The 20,551-nt window shown below is 38.0% G+C and overlaps 1 protein-coding gene across 1 annotated transcript in view; it reads right to left on the bottom strand.

The window, feature by feature from the left end:
- The window catches only part of LOC106517993 (sodium-coupled neutral amino acid transporter 3), a gene marked incomplete in the record, with an annotated part of 32,567 nt that extends 17,683 nt beyond the window's left edge, over positions 1-14,884 (bottom strand). The window contains 1 exon segment of the mRNA XM_014009052.1: positions 14,688-14,884.
- Positions 14,885-20,551: the final 5,667 nt, after the last annotated feature.

The raw sequence follows: 20,551 nt of genomic DNA, 5'->3' as shown, positions 1-20,551 counted from the left end.
GACAAATGCCAGCATCCCGCATTCACGCGGAGTTGTAGCCGAGCTGCTGACGCCAGCGATGGCAGAGGCAGGGCCAGACTCACGGGACAAATCACCGCACAGAACCGCGCTGCCACTCACATAGTCAACAAATCACCAAGAGGTTGGAGTAGCCATTGACGGACAACACACGATGGGCTGTCCAGCTACAAGGGGTACCTCCTCAATGGCCTTGAGCTGTGTGGACCTCGAAACAGAAGACATGATTGGCCTGAGTTGTGCCTTTTACAATCATTATGTTCAACAGGGAAGGAAATACATGACAACGGAGAGAAAAACCCTCTCTTTTGGTCAAAACCTTGTGCTTCTAAAGAGGTTTTGTGGAGTTTGAAACAAACATGTAGAAGAAAAAAAGGAGTAACAATGTGAGGGATTTCTGCATGAAATGTATATACACAACACTAAATCCAACACTGCGATGTTTTTAACGATATAGATTTTGTAATTCACTTTTTTGATTATTTTTCTGCAAATATWATTACACACAAGAATTTCATCAGCATTCCTACAAGAAAAACTGAATACACTAAGTYATACCCACAAAGACTTTTTATTAGTTATTTATTTAAAATCCTAAAAAAAATAGTTTGCTCACCAAGTTTAAATTTTTATGTGCATACTACAAACTTCCTAAACAAAACACACACTGAGCTTGCATACCAAYGCTGATGCTCTGGGTTCATCCAGTGCACAGAGACTTTCACCAGAGAGCACTTACAGTCACACAARTTGTTTTCAAGTGTTCTTAAAGATGTCAGAGTTCCAGTTTATGCTGTATCCTATACATTAGTTGTCATTAAAAAAATGCTTGAATCGAGTAATCAGATGTCACTTCAGATAATATTGTTTGAATGAGAGGTGGATCGGACCGGACCCCAAAAAGAGTTGCAAAAGACAACTGAAAGAAATGCTCATAATTTAATCTGTTTTTACATAAACAGATGAATAATGAAGCTAGCATTCCATGAAGAAAGATATATTTCCCACCWGCTTGCAAATCAACATTTTAAACAAAGATCCTGTTCAGTCAGTTCAGTGCAGAGTATGTGATGAGGATGACTCTCAGCTACCACCACACCGAAATTTAGCTCAATATCTGTAAAATTAACTGAGTTGTCACTTTTGTGCTTGCTAAGGTTTATTAACTGTGGTAGCAATCTTGATACAAGTCACTGAAAGTGCATCAGTTGTAGACGTACATCCAGTAATTAAGAGTTTCGTTCAAATTTGTCCTGTAGTTCAGGAGATATTTTGCTTACAGATGAATTTAGACCACATGCATACACAGATCCAGCTAAATCATAGTTGATCATTTCCAGTGCAATAATTATTTTGTGCCTGAACTATTTTGTGTATGTGTGTGTGTGTGTGTGTGTGTGTGTGTGTGTGTATCTATGTGTGTGTGTCTGTGTAAGTTTGTGTGTGTAAAAGGACTCATTACCTCTAACATGAGAGCGATGTAATGAGTCCAGAGTAAGCCACTGTAATTTCCAAATGAAGTGGGTTTGTACTGCTTAAGCTAATCTTGTAGTTTAAATACCAACCCAAATAAAGCAATGCAGAAAAACCTCACTAAGTGTAGAAAGTAGCCTAATTCTTAATTTCCCAACACACAAAAACAATTGTTACAATTTGAACTCGTTTTTTGTTTGTTAAAATTGCTACTTTATTAAATAAAACATGTAGGTTAGCAGCTTGCCTTAGACTAAAGTACTCGATTTGGTAAGATAAAAGTCTAACTTAGTCAATAAATACCAAAAAATATTTAAAGGTTGTAAAAAGGACAGTCGAAGGGACTCGAAACATATTGTTCCCTGATTTTACATGTTGAAAAAGAAAGAGCAAACTTTAAACCATTTGTATTTTGCTTGTCTTAATGCAAATTTTTTATTTCATATAAATACTACACCTGATATTACAAGTATAAGCATAGTTTTACACATAAAATACTGCTAATCTATGAGCAAAATGGAAAAACTACATTTTTAATAAGAAAACTGGATTTCCCCCTCAGATTCTGAACCCTACATAAGACTTAATGTTTTTCTCCGATGCTCTTTGTGGGAATAAATGAATCTTCTTCACAGCAAACAGCAGAGGCTGTGTTAATTCAAGCTCTGTTCGGAAACATCACATCCATTTGGCAGCGGAGAGAGTGCTGATCCARCCCTGCTCTCTGTGGCTCTGACGTCAGCAGCCCTGCAGAGACGTCACGGCACCAGGGGGGCAGCTTCTCGGACTGTTGTTCCCAAACTCATACCTGAATCATTGAACATTGTTCTTGCTGATGTATTCACACATTTTAATGTGTATGGGAGGATTTGTCCTGTTGTTCATTCAAAGTGTCATATTGTATTTACAGAAGCTTTGTTTGGAGGGGGTGAAGCTTATGTAATACTGTCAGTAATCTCTAATACTGCCTCTTCTTTCACTACTTGATGACTTTTTTAACAGGTCTGTGGTTGGAAAAGCTTTCTTAATTGAAGACCCAGAGTGATTTACAGCTTCTCAGTCTGTTGATTAATATATTCAAATCACTGTACTGTACTGTACTGTACTGTACTGTACTGTACTGTACTGTACTGTACTGTACTGTACTGTACTGTACTGTACTGTACTGTACTGTACTGTACTGTACTGTACTGTACTGTACTGTACTGTACTGTACTGTTATGTATTGTTGAGATGTTTTGCTAACAGAGACACACTAATGCATGCACATGCACGCAAAAACATTATTGTCCATCTTTGCCTTTTGGCTATAAATATTCTATCATCCAAAGATTTGGATATTCATTTGAATTTGTATTAATTTGTTCATGATACTAACAGACGAAACATAAAACTTATTGACATTTTTTCTAAATTATTTGTCCTAAACAAAATAAAAAAAATACTGAATTTAATTTAATAAAATGTCCATCCTTTCCGTTCATGACATAAAATGAGTTCCGGCAGCTTAAAGGATTACACTTGTCTACATTCTCCACTGACGAGCAGCTAATAAGTAAGTACATCAGTGGACTTTTTTATTATTATTGTAAAGGGTCAGATTTGGGACCTCAGACAATCAAGATGCTAGATTAGATCCGATTAGAGCTCGTCTCTCGCTGAAGCGGGACATGGGGATCAAAATGCTGTCAGGTCACATAAAAATAGGTTCAGAGGAGTGAAAAGCCCCGGTGTGACCCTGCATCCTGTCACACGCAAAGCTGTGATTTCTACATGTGACACAGAGTGCAGCAGCTGCTTAAAATAAGCGGCAAACATTCGCCGAGTGCATCCTGGAACCATCTGCCTGTGTTCTGGTTCTTCACACCACAATAAACAGTCATACACACACAAACATACACACTCACACAAACAAGACTGCATGTTTATGAAAACAAGCACAACTCTTGTTAAAAGAATAAAACACAGGCAGGAAATTAAAGCATTCACCGTTGCAGAAATGATGTGAGGAGGCACTTGTGTTGGTATTAGGAGACATATTCAGTGTGAAAAGTATAAAAAAAGAAAAGGAAGAAAAAATTACTAATGAGAACAAAAGACTGCAATACATATTTATTTAGAAAGATCTCTATGAGCATCTTCTGCTGCTTGTCTGTGGTTGCAGAGGCAACAGGTCTAGARGAGAAACTCAGACATCCCTCTCTCCAGTGACACTTTAAAGCTCATCTTGGAAGATCCCGAGGTGTTACCAGTCCAGAGAGGATACATAATCCCTCCAGTGATTCCTGGGTCTTCCCCAGGACCTCCTACTGGTGGGATGTGCCCAGAATACCCCTAAAGGGAGGCGTCCAGGAGGCATCTAATCAGATGAACCACCTCAAATGACTCTTTTCAATGCAGAGGAGCAGCGGCTCTACTCCGAGCTCCCCTCGAATGATGGAGCTCCTCATCATATCTCTAAGGCTGAGCCCGGCCACCCTATGACTGGAAGCTCATTTCGACCACTTATGTTCACTTACGTCTTTAGGTCGTGATSCACGCCTCATGACCGAAGGTGAGGGTTTKAACTTAGACAGACCAGTAAGTCGAAGTAAACCGACCAGTAAAGCTCTTTTTTTTTTCACCATGACTGACAAAATCAACACCCTCATTACTGTTGATCCATCTCCCGAACAAGATGCTAAGATGCTTAAACTCCTCCTCTTGAGGTATTCCACSCTTTTATGGTTGAGAACCATGGTCTCAGACTAAGAGGAACTGATTGATGAAATTGATGGAAACATGATTTTCAGATAATGAGCATGTTATTTCTTCTGTAAGGACTGGTGTCTATCTCTAACAGTCATTAGATGAGAGGTAGAGGACACCCTGGACAAGTCACCTGTCCATCAAAGAGACACATGGTGTAGACTGCATTAGATGTACTATGATTGTTTGTTTGTTTGTTTGTTTGCATCTGGTAGTGATACACCAAGTTAATTTCTACGACTTTTTTTTTTCAGTTTTTTTTTTTTTTTTGACACCTCACCTAAACCCACTTCCCATACTGGAAGAAATAAAAGTAAAAAATAAAATATTTTTTACTCAGTACACCCAATCATCTATTTCTGTTGTCATAGTTGATTTTGGATGTACGGTATTTTAAAGTGGAATCTTTGGTCTTGGGGTGAGCTCAGCTTTAATGGCAGTTTATGAGCACCCTCATCCACATTAATCCATTGGACTGGTGAAAATGAATGAATCTAACTCAGCTAGCAGGTTTAACAGCAGCACGTCTCTGTACCTGAAGCCTCTATTTCATTATAGCTACAGGACTTGGGGTGATACAACTTTTCCAGAAAAATAGGCTTTTTTAGCAAAAACAAAAAACAAACAAAATTCCAAATTGGTAAAATGGAGCAACACACTGAATTTGAAGAAAAAAATTAACAATAATTGACAAATTTCAAGACTGTTTAGCCCTAAAAGATTATAGATTCCTTTTGTTTTTCTGAAGACATTCAGGTTTAACTGCCTATTAAGCCAGACTCGATTAATTCATTCCAATCACTCCTGAGCTGTCTGAATGACATAAAAGTCTGGCTGAAACTAAATTTCCTGAATCTAAACGAAAGTAAGACAGAAGTCATCAGCTTTGGTAAAAGTATTTCTCTTGACAATCTTGGTCCTGTGAAGCCAGAGGACAAGGTGTCTTTAAATTGGACAGACAGTTGTGAAATCAACTAGACTTATTGCTAAGGTGAAGTCATATCTCCCTAACAAAGATCTTGAAAAGGTGACTTTATTACATCTCGTTTGGATTATTGAAATGCTTTGTATGTTGGTTTAGATAAATCTTCTCTGCATCACTTATAAGTTGTCCAAGACGCAGCAGCTCGTCTTTTAACAGGTATTAAAAACACAAACACATATGCCCTATTCTGGCTTCTCTCCATTGGCTTCCTGTTTGCTTTAGGATAGATTAGATTAGATTTTTTTGCTTATTTTTAAAGCTTTCAAAGGTCTGGCCCCATCTTACCTGTTTGAGCTCATTAATATCCACACTTCAGTTAGACCACTTTGGTCATCCAACCAGTTTCTCGTAGATGTTCGTGGACCCAGGCTTAAATTTAAAGGTGATTGGGCTTTTACGGTTTCTGCCCTAAACCTTTGGAATGGCTTTGTACTGCTGAGAGATCTATGCTTAAAACTCATCTTTATTCCTTGACCTTTCATTCTGGAGTTTGAGATTATTTTAAAGCTAATTTTTTTAATGTATTTCTTTATTTTGAATTTTTAACATTTTGTGTTGCTTTGTTGTTTTGTTCATTTATTTGGCTGAATTGTGAAGCACTTTGGTCAACCCACTGTTTTTATGTGCTATTTAAATAAATTGACACTGACATTAAAATACCCTTTCCTACTTTACCTAACCTTACAATCATACATATTTTTGGACTCTGGAAAGAAACCAGAGTTCCCAGAGAAAACCCATGAATGCAAGGGGAGAACAGGCAAACTCTGCACAGAAAGGCTCCCAACCAGAAGTCTAACCAGCAACCTTTCTTACTGCAAGATAAGGAGGCAAACCAACTGCTCCACTACCAGATACATGTCAAGCTTTGAATAATTGCAAGAGCAAATTTCAATAACACTTTCCAAGGAGATGAAATGGCACTGATCAACCACATTTATTTGCTTCTTTTCATTTAAAACAGAATTTAGATAAGCCTGCATGAACAGCACTGCTGCAAGTGGATGATTAATGATCTATTTGTGCTTCAGTCCATGTGCTTAAAAAACAAAATTACTTGTCACATTACTGGGAAGACTGCTTTTCTAGAAAAGATTGCAGGAGGTCCTAAAAATTCCTAATATTAATAATAATAAAATGAATTTCTAGTTTAATTTCTCTTTGGCTGTTGTCAAACATAAAACAAATCAAAATTTTGAACCCACAACATAATAATGATATACTATATTTTTAATTGTGTTTAATTGAACAAAGCTTGTAGTTGAAAAAGCAGTAAAACTAAAACTCTTCTTTGTCTCTCTTGAATTGTTTTATTTTTATGTCAAGCTCCAGACTCTGTCTTAACACAACAGTTCCATCTCTTCATTCTAAGYAAACTAAGCATTCTGCATACCACAAATTAAGCGTTTGTGTCAATAAAAGCCTCAAAGATTCGCTTTCAGAGATTTAATGCAGCTGTGCATTTAACCCTCACTAGGAAATGTGCACAATGTAACACATGGGAGGAAAATGGTCTTTTAATTATCCTCAGGTCTATCATTAGAAGCTGCTCACACTAAGGGCCTGTCTCCTGTTTCCTTACAGTGCTGTCCTCCCATCTCAGTCTTCCTCTGGCTCTGCTTAACTAACACTGTGATTAAGCAGTGAGGAGGATAACAGATTAACTCCTGACTGGGAGATGTGTATGTCAGCCACTGAGATGCTCCGTTTCTCTCCTGGATTTTTATAAGCCGCCACACGATGCACACGCCTGAATCCATAATGCCAAACAGGATGTGAGCTCAGCAAGGCAGCGCATGTGAATATCCACAGCGAAGGTGTTATATTTATCTCACAGTGAGAGTTTCACACAGTTTTTAATGCCTGGTTCACATGGCATGATTTTAAACTTGTCGGCTGATTTTAAGAAACTGATATCATAGATATAACAGGTTTTGGTGCCTCAGTGCGTGGTGTACGGGCACAGGCACACAGCAAAGACAACACACCACACAGGAACAGGTTTCACTCGTGATCATTCTGATGTCAGATGGGAAATTTTGCAAAAACTCTCAAGATCAAACCTGTTTAGAATAAATAAACAAGGCCGGTGAAGGAAGAAGCAATGGTGATAGTTTGTAGACTATTTTTCACAGAGAAAAAACAAACAAACATACAAACATCTCCAACGTCCACCGAACTTTCTGGTGCACATACTTGTTTTGTCTTCTGTATTTTGGAATCCCCTCTGTGTTTCTGTCACTTTGCTTTCTGAWTGGCTACATGTCACATTGAACAGGCTGCAAGCTGGTTGGTCCTCGGAACACCTCACACGCTGGGGTATCAGGCCAAGACAATCCAACATGTTGAATATCCTTGATTTGCAATCTGAGTGGTCCCATTGTCCTTCTGAGCCATCTATATCACTTTGAACACGTGGCAGAAATATCTTCTATGATTAGAGTCATCATGAAAATCAGTGTCCTTAAGCTTGTCAGAAGCACAAAATCTGCACAATTATCTTGCTGTGTGAACATTTTATTATCTGTTATAGATAGCTCTTCCATTTAAACCATCTAAGTTTCTGAGCGGATGGACAAGCTAACAGCCATGACCAAGACCACACTGGATTGTTTTACAACTATTTCTATTTCATCAATTTCACAATGATTCATGAATTGTCTCCAGCCTGATGACTCACAGAAAAAGAGAACTATTTTTAGAAGTGGTTGACTCATCTTGTTACTCTGGTTCAACTCTGACACCCCTCAGAACTGAAGGGGTCTAGGAGAAGAACACTTACGAAGCTTTAAAATGATGCCGGACAGTGTTTTCAATACAAATATCCACATGGAGGCCACAGATAAGGAATGTGGTCCATCCATTCTGCAACAATAAAAGCCAAAATAAGGGTGGTGCTATCTTTGGTTGGGAGAGTAATGATGACAAAGATGTGGCTGGACAGCTTCCGTTTGAGTATCCCTGAAGACTCGATATGCTCTTTGCATGGTCTTGGATACAGGGGGAAAAACAGGAGGTTTGTTTTAAAATCTGTGAATGTTGCACCTCCCTAAGGCACTCTGTCGATGTGTGGGTGGCTTTATTGGTACGTTGAAATGTATCTCAGATTCTGTGCTTTATTCTAAAAATGTCTGTGCTTCTTATTTTTGCTGATGCGTTTGAAGGACAGAAGTGGTAGAATGAAGAATGGGGGCTGAGTTCATTTAAGTCAAGAGTTCGAGAACAATGTGCTCCATAAGTGCTGAGACTCTTAAAACTCTTAAAAGTGCTTTATTGCCACCTGTGATTATTTTGATTTTGAATGATTTCCCAGTAATTTCTTTGGCTCTTGATCCAGCAGCTGAAATGAAGGGGAAAAAAGATAAGGACAGTCCAAAAATAACATGTCTCTGGGAAAAGTTTTGACTTCTCTGGAATCAGCTCTCTGTTTTGGGTACCACATGCCGACACCCTCACTGCTTTCAAAACTAAGACAGAAACATTGCTATTGAATGTGTTTATACATAGTTACCACGTTTTGCATTGATTGCAATTGTTTTACTGATCAGCCTGTGTTGTTTCTTTTACTATATTGTAATTTAGTCCTATACATTTGTCATATATTGTGTTTTTACTTGTTTGTTATTAACTTCATTTTATTGTTTTGTCATATTTATRCTCTGTATTAATGATTTATGCTGCCTTGTCACATTTTATTTATTTCAACTCTTTCTTAACGTATTTAATGTTTTTAACTTGACATTTAGCTTTGGTTGTTTTTACTCAATTTTCATCCATTTTTAATTTATTTGTTTTTTTATAGGCAACAGGGATCTCATAATAGACTCACTCAATGCAACACAAAGTGTAAAATAACACAAAACAAGACTGTTTTTTATGGCTGCAGATATGTCCAGTAAGAATAAAGATGCAGGTTTGTGACACAAACATAAATAGTCAATGATAAAAAAGAAAAAGATTTATAGCAACAAGTTCGGAAGATGTTGAGGTTATTAGTTTGTCATCTTAAAAATCAGAAATGATGGATGCAGAGCTGCATTTTTAAGTCAACTTCAGTAAAGTGGTTGAACAAGCAGTTTACTAACGAAGTTAAGAAATGATAAAATTGTGGCCATTTGTGTCAAACTTTGAAAATAACATTATGTATTTTCTATGTAGTCAAATGTCAAATCTGATGGTGCTTAAAGTGTGTTGTGGATGACTCTCAGCTACTACCACACCAAAGTTTAGCTCAGTATTTATTTATTTTAAATGTAATGATGGTAAAAAAAATCTTATAAATTTAAATTGATACTTTTTGGACCGTTCGTGTTAAAGCAAACTTTTTCCTCTTATTGCTCTAATAAAAGCACCTGCTCAGTCTTTGGTTTTAATGTGAAACACAAGGCTGCTGACGATCACGAGGCTATTAAAATTGACAAGGTGCTGCTTCAAACTTCTGACGAGTTAACACAACCCCGTTTAGCTGCATCTGTGTTGACGTCATCCTGAGACGTGGAACAAAGTGTTGGCTCGATTTCAAGCTGATGTCAGCTCAGAGAAAAAAGACGGGGCGATGAGTTCCTGGCCCGGACAATAACTTAATGCTGGTGTGGGGTAATGCTGTTCTCCAAGCTGAATCCAATTTGTCCTGCAGGCTGGCCAAAGCATCATAAGCGTATGTCAGCGCTCTCACTGAGAGATTAGAACAGCTTGTCGCCTTGGAGAGCAAACACAATTTGCTCGCTGGTTAGAAAAATGAGACATCTTAGATAGAACTACTGTACGTCAGGACAAGTTTAGACGTGAGGCAGCTCCCAGATAGCAACACCTGCTGTCTCGAAGGTGAGAACTGCAACCACTGGAGGCTCCAATGGTTGCACTCAAGTTATTGTGAGTTTTTGAGCTTTATTGTAAAGTAAATCACCCAAAAAACTAGCCTTATATTTGCCAATTTATGTGACAATGTGGTTGTTAAGARGCCATACCACAATGAACGTGCCAGCTCTCGGCTCATATCAGACGTTACGCAGGGTCGGAGCTGGTTAGCACTTGGATGGGAGACAGTTTGGGAATACCAGGTGCCATAAAACCAAAAGAGTTGCACCCACATTGGACACAATAGAAACTCTTTGACCACAGTACGTCATAGGTTGCCTTCTAATGGAGGATGGTTATAAAAAAATAGCCCAAAAAGTAAGAATTTTGCATCTGGTTGATTATTTCTTTGTTGTAACAATGCTTCTTAGCAATAAATTAACAAAAGCCTGTTTGTATCCTCTTAAATAGCACCACATTTGTTAGGAAAATGTATTTKTAGGTTAAGCAGCAGAGTAAGTTGTGCCCATAAAAAGAAAAAAAAAGCCTAATCTTTTCAGCCAGTGCCAAACAGCTTATTCTGATATGGACTCGTGTTTTGAGCAAAACATTCAAGGTACGTTAGGTCTTTAATTCTTTTATTTTTCTTTAATTATTTAAAAGAAAAAAAGATCTGATTTTAACATAATTACTTACAATCTTCACTCTGCAATAATGGTGCAAAAAAGGCCAGCATTAAACAACATTTTCTCCCCTTTGGAAACTTAAACACAATACAAGAGAATATTTTAGTTGTCTGAATTTAAACTAATGTCCTAAAAGCAGACCCAGAAACAGAGGACAACACAAACCCAACAACGAGAGGTTACACCTACACATTAATGGGATCAGAACAATTGGACGGGAAGCGGATCCCGAAAAGCTCTTTTCTCATCCCAGTTTCCTCAATGCCACCTCTGTCTCTCCTCAATCATGTGGCTCAAAACAAAGTGCCACGCTTTTCCTGCTGGCTCCTGCGACCCGGTCCGCTCCTGCTTCCTCCTTGTCACATGGGGACGGACGTGAGCGCAGCAATGCATTCATTCATTCGTTCGTTCGTTCATCCTCGCAATGTGTGTGACCACCACGACACATATTGTACAGCTGACTCTGTCACATGCCGCAGCACCACGGTGGCGGTCTAAACCCCAATCCACTGACAGGAAACTCTGAAGCACAGCCAACAATAGGCAGATCAATGCAAGACTCGAGAATCCCTAAAGAACAGAAACACTGATGCTGTGTGGAAACGAGACTCTGAGGTGATTTATTACGTTTTTAGTGGATATTTAGGAGTGTAAACTTGTAAGACTGTTTTTCATTAAAAAAAAAGCCCAACATGCATCATATTGAAGTTCTTTCAAAATCTGAAGTTTAAAAGGATTTCATATTACCCATCAGACGTTTAAACTAAAATCAAAGTTGTAGCTGCTTTGGTCAAACCTTGAAAGTAATGTTATGTGTAGTAAGATTCCAGAATATGTGTTGTGAGTGACTGTCATTCACTAAAACCACACCACATTTTAGCTCAGTATCTGTACATTGTGCATTTTAGTGTTGGCTGTAGTCCACGTGTTAAATWCAAGGCTTTTGGGCCAAATGCCAAAAGCTTAATTTAATTTGAAAACAGTTTTTCTACCAATGGTAAACTTTTAATTTATGATTCAATATAATAAAATAAACACATTTAAAATGTGAAGGATAGAAATACCTGCCCCTGAGCTGTTGGCTTTATGTAACTGTTGCCCACCTGACCATACATCTCCCATAACGCATGTTGATTTTGCTTGAGAATTCCTTGTCCGAAAGTGGGAGAGTTCAGAATTCAACACTTATCAGAGCTCAACAGTGAGTAAAACTCTTAATTATACTTTTAATAGTATTTCTGTATTATTTAAGATAATATTATCCTTCATTAGTCCCACAGGTGGGATTTTTTTTTAATATATTTAGTCACTTAGTACTTTTCAGTGTTCATAAGATGACGTGTCAAAACACTGTTTCTATGCAGGAAAAACCAAGTAGAGCTTAGTTATTGATTGYTAGTAGTGTTCAGGTGTACAGAGACAAGGAACATGATGTTTCCTGTTTAGTTGAAGTTAAACATGAAACGTCAAAGTAAATTACAACTGGCCCTTTGACAACTACAATACCACTCATGTGGCCCTCTGTGAAAATTATTATAATACAAATTTGACACCCCTGCTGTWGTCAGTTAGCTGTGGTGGCCATCTTGAATTGGGTTGACTCCAAAGGTTAATCAGTTGTGGATGTAGGGAAGGTAATTACTTTCTSAAAGTGTCCTTAAAATTTGTCTAGTGTTACATGAGATATTTTGCTAACAGACAAACAAAGCTCTCACCAAGTGTGTAGAATTTGRAGTACGTRWTGTGACTCTCAGCTACTACCACAACAARTTTGAGCTCATTTTCTGCAAAAATGGAATGAGCTATAGTCACTTGTGAGTTTTTTAAGGTCAGTTGGCTGTGGTGGCCATCTTGAACAGGGTTAACCAAGTGTAAAGGTGCTGTCCAGTGATTTATAAGATATTTTGGTAAAASACAGACACAAAAAAGATAGTTGTTTCTGTTTGTCTGTAAGACAAATAGCACTAATTATTCAGTATTTACTTTTATTTAGTTTTCATTTTACAAGCATCAACTCGTTATTTCAACTGCTCTAAAAACCTACACAGTTGCAGTATCGTGTATGAAGKAATGGAAGTCAGAGCGTAATGCAAGCTCTAACATCACACCAAGATTATAAAGAACACAAATCTAAAAGAAAATAAGACGTTAAATAAACATGAAGCCACAGCTGGTAACTTTTTAATCTGCATCTCAGTCCTGTTTATACRACTCTTCGGAATAGTTTCATTCAGCCAGAATTTAAACGTTGTGACCTTATTTTATGTTGCAAAGCGTCTGTGATATCCCTCGGAGTGTCCTCAGATACTACTAATCTTTAAACAGACAAGTGTGATATAACTGTGCTCACGATTCTGCAACTGAAGCTTAGCCTAAATATAACATGGATAAATCTGATATGATGTTTGAAATATAAAACTGCTCACTATTTTTTTACTATTCATATCACACCCTAATCTAACATGACCTTATCTGTTGGTAATTGGGYCAGACAAAAGAAATAAACACAACAGAATCTTTTTTGTGATTATGTTTGGTAGAATATTTATTTGCTGTAACAATGTTTTTAGACATTAAATCGTATATCACTGGAAAGCCTGTTCATGTCCTTTTTAAATGGTGCCACATTTGGAACATGTGTTTGTGGGATGAGCAGTAGAGCCGAGTATGCGAGTTACACACATAAAAAAATTGCCAAACCTTCTCTGCCAAACAGCTTATTTTGCTGTTGATTTGACACCTGTTTTGAGCTTCTGGTTCCACCAGGTGCTGCCATAAGTTTTATTGCCAAGAAGCATTGTTACAACAAAGAAATATTCTACTGAACACAAATGTCACAAATATGATAAGTATACATAACCCCCACCCCCCAAAAATAAAAAAAAAAAATAAAAAAATGAAAACCAGAGAGGGATTTTTTTCCTTAATGCCAACAGGGAACCATTTACTTTTCTTTTTCATAAATCAAGGTTTAAAAGGGAGAAAATGAAATAGATGAAATGTAATCAGATCATTGCAAATGTTGCAGTAAACAACCAGTTAATGAAGYTTTAGACAAGTCAGCTAAATGTAAAACTGTCCTTTAAAGGAGACATTTCAGCTGAGTGAAGAGCATATTTCTGTAAAGAACTGCCTGTAATGTCATTAAACAGCATGCCCATAGTAAAGTATGTCCATAATGTCCTCTACAGATTGCTTGAAACACCTTGAATTTCTGTTTGTAAATTTAAAAAATAATCTCAGCCTTGAGCTTAATTGGTCACTTGCATTAAATCGAGGCAACTGTAATAATAGTAATTATATTTCTATTTTTTAATAACTGCAAATAAAGCCTTTAGTTTTTTTTTTATGTGAAACTACAGGTCAGGCAAAGTCATGCATCATCCTCCCACTATCGAAACTCAGCCAGCTATGTCTCAATTCCCCTTTAGACTATGAAGGATCAGCAGACATRAGAGCAGGCACCTCTACTTTTCATCAGTGCCCTTTAAAACATCACCATCATCCTGTGAGAAGATTAAAAAAAATCTAACTGCATCAAATCTAATTTATTGTGCTGCCATTTTTTTTTAAATCCTGAGTGACATACTATGGGGTAAAAAAATAAATAAATATCCAGACATGCTGAAAACGTTTTACTACAAAGTAACATTTTCAAAAGTCACATGAAAAGCTGTTTTATTGATGTAAAGAAATTTGCTTCCACTGGGACAGCTCATTAAATGTCATTTTAGGGTACATAGTAATTGATCTAGTTTGAAACCAAATAATTTCTCAATGGGTGAAAAAGGTGCAAAATCTCTGAATGTCTTCGGAAAAAWGAAGAACACCATGTTTCTGACTGAACACATTAACATGCAGCTCAAATAACCTTCGCAATATAACGTTACTTCAGGCTGTGAAGATGCATAGCCTATTTATTGTTGCTTTACATCAATAACTCTTAAAAATGACCATTACACATCAAGGTTGGCGCTTACCAGGAAAGTAGCAGAGGTCGCCCTCCTTCAACTCCAAATATCTCTACACACACCTCGGCTCGGTTCGGTCTGGAGACCCGCGGTGTGTTTTCTGTCCAACGACGTCCGCCTTCCCTGCCGGCTGCCTCGCTGTCATGTGTTTCTCCGGCTAAATTGTCCAAGTAATCTGTTCGCAAAAAAAAAAAAAAAAAAAAAAAGGGGGGGGGGGGGGGGGATGTAAGGAACGTTCGGGTTCCGCCTCCAGCACGCACCAGTCGGCTGCTCTGATTGGATGATGGTGATGATGTTAAGAGTCTGCTGCAAAGCCAGAGCGCGCGAGAGATGCTTGGCTTGCTCCTCAGTGAATTAACTAATAATTGTTCCGTCCGCACGTTTCATAAAGACGGGCTGCCTTTTTTTAAATGGGTTTTAAAAACGGGTTAYATAAACGTAGTGCGTTTCCGATTGTTCTTGAACGCACCGCGCGTTTATGAGCGCAGTTCAGATGCGTTCCCCTTTAATTGCTTGCGAAAATAGAAGCCGTATTTGCTTTAAAAAAAAAAAAGAGGCTGTTTCGAGTCTCCATTTTGACAAGTAAACAGTCGCCAGGAAGACCGTGTGCCACCTCTGCTGCTTTACGCACGCGCCACCCGCAGCACGCGCTCCTTTTCTGGGTCATCCGCGCGTCACTCCGCTCCGGGGATCATGTTGTTTCCTGCTGCCCGGCAGCTCATGTTCACTGAGAAGGACACCTGTGCTCAAATTAGACCAGGTCTCATTATGCATATTTATTCAGGGACCTGGTTGGAGCCACCAACAGAACCCCTGCATGTCGCCCGCCACTTTACATCCCAAAGTTTAAAAGCCAATTGTTATTGTTTGGGGATTAGTCTCAGCTACTACACCAAACTTCAGCTCAATACCTGGCAGAGTTAGCATCACCTTTAGGTCTACTAAGGTTAATTTACGTTCATAGTGTCATTTGCTTTTTTGTTTTTATTTTTGTGTGTTTCAGCTACATGGTTTTGCTTCATGAATGAAAAAAATGTTGTACAAAAATTAACTGTGGTGACCATTTTGAATTTTACTCTGAAAGTGAATGAGTTGCACCTAGTGATTACTGTCTGAAAGTTTAGCTAAAATCTATGAGATATTTTGCCAACAGACAAATTGGTTTGAGTCTAGACGCTTTAATCAAAGATCTTGTAGGATATTTTATTCTCATCAACAAGGTGAGACTCACCTTGTCTCACCTATCTGTCAGCTTAAAAGATGATACCGCTGTGGCAGCCAAGACCACTGCACAGCATTGGGTAGCCATGGCAACAGGGCGTAGCAGGTGTCTGTATCACAAGTAGGAGAGCAGCTGAGGAGAGAATTGTATGAACCCTCAGCGCAGGTGAGAACCTCATTAAAGGCTGATTAAAAGCCAATTAGCATCCAGGTACAAATGGCGGATGGATGGATGGATGGATGGATGGATGGATGGATGGATGGATGGATGGATGGATGGATGGATGGATGGATGGATGGATGGATGGATGGATGGACGATAAATCCTCTAATGGGCCTTGTTTTCCTGCCACAGTCATGAATTTTCTCTGCTAAAAGAGATCAGGGTTCAAGCTTTTTATATTGCAGCATGTCGAGCTGCGTGGGTNGGATGGATGGATGGATGGATGGATGGATGGATGGATGGATGGATGGATGGATGGATGGATGGATGGATGGATGGATGGATGGATGGGATCATAATTTTAATGAAAGCATGTGGCCCTTCATATCTTAAATGCTTATGATCCAGTTGGTTCAGAGGAGTTGGGTCAAATTGCCTCACCTATTCCCGTTTCATAACCAGTGTGGAGTTCACCCAGTCTACTGTTTCCTCGCTGACAGTTCTGGGTGTCAATAGATCACATTTTCTTGGGAAAACAAATCGTGACACAATGATGAATTTATATTTCAGCCCAACACTTCTGCTTATCTCAGTTTGTGTTCAGCACAAAAAAGGCTGGGCGGCGTCCTTTCCTAGAAGGACACAATACTGACTCCTGTCTTTTTATCTATAAAGCCTTGGCTGGAACATGACAGTGTTCTTTTTTCACAGAAACTTTAGTATTTACATTTCTATATTTGGCTTTTGGTTCCACAATTCTGAACTTTGAAAAAAAAATTAACTGCTTTATTGCATATCACACTCAAAATGCATGTCTGAATAATGCCTAAACGGAAAGTTTGGGTCTTTTGAAATGAACCATGGTAACGTTTATAAAATTGCAGTAGTTAAAAGATAATCTGACCCTGCTCAGATTAGCTGTTAACTTGTCAAACTTGTCAGATTTTGACTTTATTCCTTCAAACTGAGGTCATCCAAAAAACTGTCTACAACAGGTTCATGTTCAGTAAGTTTTATCACAAATGTTTATTTGTTAAATTGCATAGTTATTTCCCTTTCTAGCAATCCTTATAATTGCATTCACAGTGTTTCCTACAGTACTTTTGACATGACAATGAGTCTCATTTAATCACTAATGAGAAAAAAACATCACTGGTTGATGTCAAACAAACAAAATTGTCAGCAGCTTTTTTCATATCTTTTTGGGTTAGATAGATTTTTTTTTTGTTTTTCTTTTTGTAAATGACAACATATGACAAAGTGTTGATCTTATCTTTATAGAATGTGAATCAAGGTCATAAATTATGCATTTTTATATTAATTTGGTCATTTTAAGTCCAAAATTGTTTGTCACAAGAATTGTTTTTGGGTTGAAAGCATCAGTAAAGAACATAAAGTCAATCCTGAACAAAGTTGAAGTTTGGTTTGACCCTGAGAACTACATCCACACAGGAGTTATGGTCCTCTGCACAGCTTATATTGAATTCCAGAAAACAATAGGCATATGTGAGTTCAGTGAGGTCAGTCACGTTACAATACAAGAGCTTAGCTGGAGTAAACTCTACTGTATAAGTAGATTTCAAGCTTTCAAACACAGTGGTACGCCTTCAAAGAGAACAAAAAAATCCATATTCAAAGTTTAAAGACCTTATTGTTCCATATTTAACAGAATACTTTGCTCTCAGACTGCAGGTTTATTTATGGTTTCCAGAGTTTCTAAAAGTAAGATGAGAGGCAGAGGTTTCAGCTCTCAGGCCTTTTCTCTTGTGGAACCAACTTCTAGTTTCTGTCCATGAGGCTGACACACTAGGACTGGACTTAAGACTTTCCTTTTTGAAATATTCTATTGTTAGGGTTGGTTTCCTGAGTTATTCCTTATTTATACTGTTACAGTCTAAGGCTTGACTGTAACAGTATAAATAAGGAAAACCCAACACACGGGACTCCACAGCGACAGCAGCAATGAAAATCACGGTCTCGGGTTGCTTGTCTCCAAGAAATTTGATTGGTTTATCTTCATCTTCTTGTTGATTTCATTGGCATTATTTTATTGTACAACTTTTGGAGTTCATTTTATTGTAAAATTATTATACATTTATTATAACCGTAAATATTGATCCTTGACGGGGTATGAATAAACTAATGCTGATACTAATTATGATATTGTTAAACTTACACACACAATAAAATTCAACTTCATGTGTAGAATATTTACCGGACAACCTGACCCTGGTGCCAACAAGTTCCCATACGGCTGCCTCTTTATGTGTATCTCAGTAATYACTTTGTGAAGTGACATGTAAAATGTAAAAGTTGCTGAAATAATGTCTTTCTTCATGTTGAAAGTKGTTGCTGACTGTGGTGTGTGTGATACTCTTCACTCATTGGTCAGTCAGTAGCCATGTTTCCATCCAATTGTAACACAAATTTTGAGCAAATCTTTAAATTGTTGAATAAAAAAGGTAAAAAAAAAAAAAAAAAAAAGCAAATTAGGTGTGTTTCCATCAACTGGTTTGGAGCGAATCAATCAGGCATAATTTCATCAGACACTGACATTACGCATGGCTGCAATAAACAGGAAGTCATGGCAAACTAGCAGAGACACCACACCTCGGCACATTGGAGAGATGTTTTCAGGAATGTGCTGTTATCAGGCAAGTTGTAGTTGTTCTGTTATTTTATTTATTTATTTATTTATTTATTTATTGTTATGGGAATGTTTGGGAAGACGCAGACAGTGTAAACAGCTGATCAATCACATGAGGTTAATGTTTGCTACATCAGAACTTATTTGGCAAATGGCTGCTCGACCTGAGCCTGGTTCTGCTGGAAGTTTCTTCCTGTTAAAAGGAAGTTTTTCCTTTCCACTGTCACTAATGAGAGGAGACTGTGACRAAGTGAAGTTTCAATGCAATCTACTGGCTTTCTCACATTGATTGTGTTTTGTACAGAGCCCTGAGACACAAACTGAACTGAAGTGAAAGTTTGAGACTTGAACCTCCCACTTGTCCTCTCCATCGTCCTCGGGGACTCCGGTCCCCACTGTGCACATCATTAGAAGAACCAAGAAGAACAGACATCGCCTCAAACAACTAAACCCATTCAGCTGAGTTTACTGAGCACTCAAAGTCAATTAGGGTCAATCAGCTTTTGCATTCATCATGTTGGTTCTATGGCAGTCAGATGGGTTCCACTCATGAATGAGCAATAGATGACAAATGACGTGATTATGTAATTACCTGATTCCTCTCAGAGGACTGAAGGCAGATCGGTGGTTCACATTCACGCAGGGTAGCTGACGCCAGGTGCTTTAGGGGCTGCAGGCATGACTCATTTTGTGGGTGTTAGAGAAAAGCTACAGCTGCTTTGTGAATCTGGCTTTCAGGCATAAATTTAGATAAAAAATAATTAGCAAATGTAGAGATGTAGAGCGATAGTATTCATATGACAAACACTAGTCAGCCAAAGCTTATTGCAAAATTTGTGGATTCATCACTCTTGAAGACTGTTCTTTCAAATAATTACAGACGTGTCATAAAACTGTCATATTTTAAAAGCCCAAACTTCTGATATTTAGAAACACTTAAAAAAGTAAGAAATAGAATTGCTGTTGTCTGTCTGAGCTGGTTTTTGGATGAAGCAGAAGAAAGAAATACAGAAATATGAAGAAAAACACTTTGCCATTAGCTGGAACTTGTTTTGGTGGCATTTAACTGAAAGAAAATGTTTTTGGAGTGGTGATGCCATCATTTTTGCCAGGGTTACCTCCTTTATAGTACCTCTGACACATCATACTGGTAAAACAGGTTTTTGAAAATGTTTCACTGTATGAATTTATCTTAAATCTCTAAATTTTACATGTAAATTCAAAAAAATCATTTGAAGTTGTTTTTTTTTTTAATGGCAGCACTATTAGTTATRTCATCAGTCTGAAACATGGATCATTTCATAGAACTCATTTGTGGTAGTTTTACTTTTTTCTCCACTTCAAAACAAGCTCAAAGGTTTGTGAATTTGTGAAACAATTCAGAAATGTTTTAGTAAAATTTACCGGAGTCCTGAACCATAATCCCTGAATGGGAGGCCTGTTGATAATAAATCGTTTGGCAGCCAGGCTGTTTCAGTGAGCTGAGTTATTTTCAACATGGTTGCACAAACGAGGAAAAACAACAGGTTTCCAGTTAGTGTAACGGTTATAGTTGGAAGGATCAAAGAGGTACAGTAGCATTTATCAAGAGGAGACATCTGTCATACGACAGGACGGCTGTTTGTTATTCTGTCCCAACTTCAATCCTTTCAGAGAGATTTCACAGAGCAAGTTCACAACGTGTCCCCTCTCCTACACATACAAACACATCCTTCAACCACCTGCCTCCTCTTTTTTGTCATCAAAGAGTGCATATTGTAGTATACACACACACACACACACACACACACACACACACGCGCACACACACACACACACACACACACACCCACACACACACAC

The sequence above is a fragment of the Austrofundulus limnaeus genome, unplaced genomic scaffold, assembly GCF_001266775.1.
Source record: "Austrofundulus limnaeus strain Quisiro unplaced genomic scaffold, Austrofundulus_limnaeus-1.0 Scaffold55, whole genome shotgun sequence".
Lineage (NCBI taxonomy): Eukaryota > Metazoa > Chordata > Actinopteri > Cyprinodontiformes > Rivulidae > Austrofundulus > Austrofundulus limnaeus.
Note: the sequence above shows the minus strand (reverse complement) of the source record. Positions and strands in the feature narration are given on the sequence as shown.